Source organism: Gavialis gangeticus, unplaced genomic scaffold (assembly GCF_001723915.1).
Source record: "Gavialis gangeticus isolate Ggan-Ray unplaced genomic scaffold, GavGan_comp1, whole genome shotgun sequence".
NCBI classification, from domain to species: Eukaryota; Metazoa; Chordata; order Crocodylia; family Gavialidae; genus Gavialis; species Gavialis gangeticus.
In genome coordinates, this window is record NW_017729018.1 from 1,606,348 (window position 1) to 1,612,187 (window position 5,840).

Consider the following 5,840-nt stretch of genomic DNA (forward strand, 5'->3'; position numbering starts at 1 on the left):
ATTACATAGTCAGGTGGGTGGAAAATTGGCTTATGGAACACACCCAGAGAGTGGTGGTGGATGGGTCAGTATCAACCTGGAAGGACATGGAAAGTGGTGTCCCCCAGGGCTCAGTCCTTGGGCCAGTGCCGTTCAACATCTTCATCAGCGATTTGGACAAGGGTGTAGTGAGCACGCTGTCCAAATTTGCATATGACACCAAATTATGGGGCAAAGCAGACACACTGGAGGTTAGGGAGCAGATCCAAGCAGATTTGGACAAGCTGAAGAAGTGGGCAGAACAAAATAGGATGCAGTTTAACAAGGATAAGTGCAGAGTACTGCACCTAAAGAGAAGGAATCACCAACACACTTAGAAAGTCATTCCTCAATCTCTAAGCAGCACAGTAGCAGAAAGGGATCTCAGAGTCATAGCTGACTAAAAGATGAACATGGGTCGACGATGGGATGAAATAATCAATAGAGCTAACCACACTGTAGCATGCATTAACAGGTAGGCCTATGTGAATAGGGAAGTATTCGGTTCAGATTCAGCCAGTTCTGAGGACAGCAATTCAATTAGGTGATTCAAATCACCGTCCCCATTTGATTCAGCCGAATCAGAATCGGAGATTTGGCGCCGATTCAAAGATCTGGATCAGCCAGGGAGAGGCAGGCAAAGCTGGGCAGCTACAGGTTCTCCCGCAGCTCCTCCAGCTGTGTCTGCCTCTCCCTGGGCATGGGGAGCTGCTGGAGAAGCCCCCATGGCAGCCCTGCCCGGCCTCAACCCCCAGCACTTTAAAAAAAAAGCCCTGTACTCAGCAGCTGCAGCAGCAGAGATCAGGGCCTGAGGGCTCATGGCAGAGCCTCCCTCCATGCAGCGTGGGGCAGCACGGATTGCCCCCCCCCCCCCGGCACCTGCATGGCAACTGCCCCATGGTACAGGTGCAGCACAGCTCGGCAGAGTGCTGCGCACTGTCTGGGAGCTGGGGCCGAGCAGTGCCAGACTCTGGCTGACAGGGCAGGGCAGCCATGGCGACAGCCATGGTGGGGGCAATCCCTGCTGCAATTCCTCAACTGTAGAAGAGGCCATCATAGGCAAGAGGAGACATTTGAAGAGTTTTAAAGAATCACCAATGGAAAAGGGACACAGATGGTAGTGGATGCACACCAGAAGTTAGAGAATATAGGCAACAGATGAGAAGCAAAAAGATATCAAACAAATACATACCAAGTGAAAAGCAAAAGAAACTTAAAATATCAGAAATAAAAATGACAAATAATACAATTAATGCACACCAGAATGAGCAGCAAAAAGATTTTTAGCAGGATACAGACAGTGTGACATTGTCACAACACTAAATAAGAACTGTATTAACATTGCATCCCTTGCTCTCTCTCAGATATTTCTTTATCAAGGGATCAAAATAGAAAAAAAGAAAAAACAATGAGTAGCCTAATAGCATACTCTGCTTTCCTGTCAACACTTCCAGGACCAACAACTAGCCATGAGGGAAGTATTTTTCCAAGTCAAACTAACAGTGCACCAATAAAGATTTTTACCAATGGCCAATTATTAACTGTCCAATACTGATCCGATTGTCTGTATGCAGCCTGGCAGCTTGGACACCAGCATCTGGCCAGTAAGTCTGTAGGGGAGAAAGGGACATGAGGGAGGGGAGGGCTGGGGGGAGGGGGGGTACAGATCGAGGCCTCCACTGGGAGGGAGGGAGTGGGGCTGAGGCAGGCACTGCCCAGCCAGGCAGAGCGTGGGACAGTCCCCATGGGCTCCCGCTGCTTCATGCATCCTGGGGAAGGCACAGGAGACATGTGCCCCCCAGATTTGTGCACGGGGCAAGGGTAGGCTGCCAGCTGCAGGCTGAGTGAGGGCTACGCTCAGGGTAGGAGGGCAGTGGCAGTGCTTGAAGGAGGGGCTACAGGGTGGGCTACAGCCACGCCAAAATTCACCATAGCCCCCCTGTAGCTCCTCTCCCAGGGCTGCTGCCGCACACCCTGAGCACAGCCCCAGCCTAAGAAGAGGCCAGCCAGCCCCCATCCCTGAGCTTGCAGTGCTGGCCCTGCACACAAATCCAGGGGGCACATGCCCCCTATGCCTCCCCTGGGGCATGCACAGCAGCAGGAGCTGTCTCCCCTCCCCAGACAAGCCATCCATAATTCCATCCTGCATGCCTCTCCACTCCTGTCCCACTCCCTCCCTCACTGGGGGGGCCTCAACTGGGCCCCCCCACACACCCCTTTCCTCCTCCCTCCCCTCCTCCAAACTTAGCAGCTGGACATTGCTCTCCAATCTGCTGAGGTACATTCCTGGCCACGTGCATGCTGAGGCTGCACACATGCACATGGCATTTATCAATGAAATTATCAGCCAGATCAGCCAAAAAAAGCCAATTGCTGATAACGGACACTGGTGTCAAAAACGGACTGGCCAAGTTCATTGACAACACCATATTTGGGGAAGTTTCCACAGTTGAGGATAGGCTGGTGATCCAGGCCCACCTCGATAGGCTTGCAAGGTGGGCAGATGAAAACCTGATGGCATTCAATACAGAGAAATGCAAGGTGCTCCACCTCGGGGGGGAAAAAAAAAACATGCATCACAGTTATAGGCTTGGCAGTGCTACACTTGCTAGCACCAGGACCAAAAGAGACTTGGGGGTCATGAATGACCACAAGATGAATATGAGCTACTAATGTGATACTGCAGCTGGCAAAGTGAACAAAACTCTGGCTTGCATCTACTGATGCATCTCAAGCAAGACCCAGGATGTCATCCTCCCACTGTACTCGTCCTTGGTGAGGCCACAGCTGGAGTCCTTTATCCAATTCTGGGCTCCACAATTTAGGAAGGATGTGGAGAAGCTTGAAAGAGTCCAGAGGAAAGTCATGTGCATCATCACAGTGCAAGAGAACAGGCCTTATGAAGAGAGGCTGCCAGCTACAGGACTCTTCAGCTTGAAGAAGCACAGACTCAGGGGTGACCTAGTGGCAGCCTATAAGTGCGTAGGGGGTGTGCATCAGGATCTGAGGGAACACCTGTTCACCAAAGCAACCCGGGGATTGACAAGGTCCAACGGTCACAAATTCCTGCAAGACTGTTTTAGGCTGGACACAAGGAAAAACTTTCTTATTGTCCAAGTCCCCAAGGATTGGAACAAACTCCCCCCAGAGATGGTGCAAGCTCCTACACAGAACACTTTCAGGAAACATCTGGATGTTTATCTTGCTGCGATCTTTTGACTCTAGCTGACTTCCTGCCCCTTGGCATGGGGCTGGACCCGACGATCTTACAAGGTCCCTTCCAGGCCTAATGTCTATGTAATCTATGAAATGTCAATTTTCCTTTTATCGGTGCCAATACAATATAGATCAATGTCAGTGCAACTCTAAATCAAATCCTACTCAACTTGGACAATACACTCTTTAAGAAAGAACATTTTCTCCCTATCATGTCTACATGCCACCCACCACAAAGTCCGTGTCCATGTACTGAGGTAGGCTGCAGCCAGGGCTGCATGGGGCTCTTCTGCACAGGGGCTGGGCTTAGAGTGGATGCAGGTAGTGCTGGAAGGATGCTGCATCAACCCCAAATTTTGCCGCTGCTCTGCTCCAAGTGGTAGGGTGGATGCAGCATTCACTCAGTGCCTGCTCCAAGTCCAAGCCTTCTGGAAAAGAGCCCTGGGCAGCACCCCTCCCTCCCCCGGCCCCCTCTCTCACCATGGAGGGTGTCGATCTGCCTCCCCCATACCCCTTCCCTCCCCCTCCACCACACTAGACTTACCAGCTGGAGGCAGCTGTATCAGAAATCGGATCAGTATTAGCCAATATGCCTCCTTGAATACTGACTATCAGTACCAGCCCCCAAAACCCAACTGATTTGGAAGCAGGGCTTCTTGCAGGCCAGAGAAACCCAGCATAGCCACTCACCCCACTTTTCCTCTGCCATTGATTTCAGTCACCCAACAGCAACCTAAGACCCCAAATTCAGTAGCAGACAAAAAAGATGAAGAAAAGGGGCAGCGGCAACAATGTTCACCCCCTGGGTGTTGGAACTGCACCAATGCAGTGTTCCACCACTATGCCAAAAAGCCCAATGAGCCACAATTTGACCACTACAGGACAGCACTGCACTAGGATACCAGCTAAGTTTGAAATATCTAAAATTATTCCCAAAATAATTATTTGCTGTTCTTCAGGAGGAGAAGACCCTTAAAACATGCCCAACCATATGGAACCATATTAAGAAATTTCCATACTGATGATGAACACCATTAAAATTCATGAATTTAAGCAGAAAAAAGGTAAAACAGAAATGTTTTAGATTGCAAAGCAAAAACACTGGTCATACCTAATCTACAAAAATTCACTCCATTAGTGACTAAACTTAAACTAACTTACTGACTAAGCTTTAATGTGAAGGAAAAAAAAATCTATCAGACTAAACAACTATGCAGTTGCTCTTGGCATCAGCTGCAAATGCCATTATTTACTAGAAAGCAAGGTAAGGTGTGTCATCCCGCCCCCAATCAGCATGGGAAAAGGCTCATCTTGGATTCAAGTACCAGCCCAGGGCAGACAGCAGCTCAGCTCTGGCTTTGTCCCTGGGCTCAGAGCTGTGCCAAGGTTGAAATGTCTTGTTTGGTGGGGAGCAGGGAAGAAACTGGGGGAGAGAGAGGGGGAAGACAACCTGCAACTTACCCACCCTTTGCCCCCCATGCCTGTGCCTGCCCCCTGCTTCCCTACCCCAGCTACCCCTTCTACCTCTCGACTTCTAGTCCCTCAAGCCCCAACCCAGCCCAGGTTGGACTAGGGACTAGGTTCTGCTGCCACTTCTCCCTGGCCAGACTGGGCCAGGCCATCTACTACTGCTCGCTGCCCTGGAGGAGCTGACCTACAGCAGAAGGTAAAGAGGGGTAGAAGGAGGCACAAGGGGCGAGGGGTGGGGGTAGGTTGCAGGGTGGGAGCCAGCACAGGCACAGAGGGAACAAGAGGCTGGGGGACAGGCACAGGCACAGGCTGGTGGGAACAAGGACTAGGGAAGTAAGGTGCAAATCTAGCCCCTTTCCTCCCACTGCTGCTTTCTCTACCACAGCAGAGAATTTTCCATGTACACAATCTAATTATTGTGGGTCATCTTAAATCTGAAGCCATCTCAGAATCACACAAATCTGGTAGTTTTTGCTACAAAAGTTCCACCTCACTTTGAAAGTAAAGGAAGTTACTTCTACTGCACAAGTGCTCAGAAATTCAGGCTGGGGGTAGGGGTTGTTTCTTTTCTTTTTTACAGGACCTATCCTAGGTGGACAAACCCTCACGTACAAATGGTGGTAGCTTTTCAAGACTAACACAACCACAGCTTAAACTGCTTGGGTCCCAAGCACCCGCAATAGCCAGTGAAACAGTCCTTATCCAGGAGCCTCATTTATCTAAATTAACCTCAATTCATACGTTACCACAGATGCTCAGCTTCTTACAGAGAACAGTTAGGTATGCAGAAGAATCAGATTCAACCCGAGCAATACTTGCTCTCCGTTAACAAAAGGACACTCGGTCCCAGTTAGTCCATCTGTATTAAAATTAAGTTTCCTCTCCTTCTGCACACCATGTGCCCGCAGCGTGACTAAAGCAGATGAAAACTACGTGAATACACTCACTGCATGAGCTACTCTATCGTGCCGTCAACACAGAAAGCAAAGACAACTCGCCGGGGCCGTGAGACACATTAAAGTCTGCCAAGACAGAGGCGGGTCCGGCCCGCCTGCCGCCTCGCCCCCGGCGCCCGGGGACCCGCGAGCTCGTGGCCCCGGAGGCGGCTCTCGCCTGGCCCCACCGCCTCAGGACCT

General features: G+C 50.6%; 1 protein-coding gene across 1 annotated transcript in view; it reads right to left on the reverse strand.

Moving 5' to 3' along the window:
* Positions 1 to 5,840, reverse strand: part of LMNB2 (lamin B2) — a 75,684-nt gene that overhangs the window by 69,415 nt on the left and 429 nt on the right. The window lies entirely within an intron of this gene.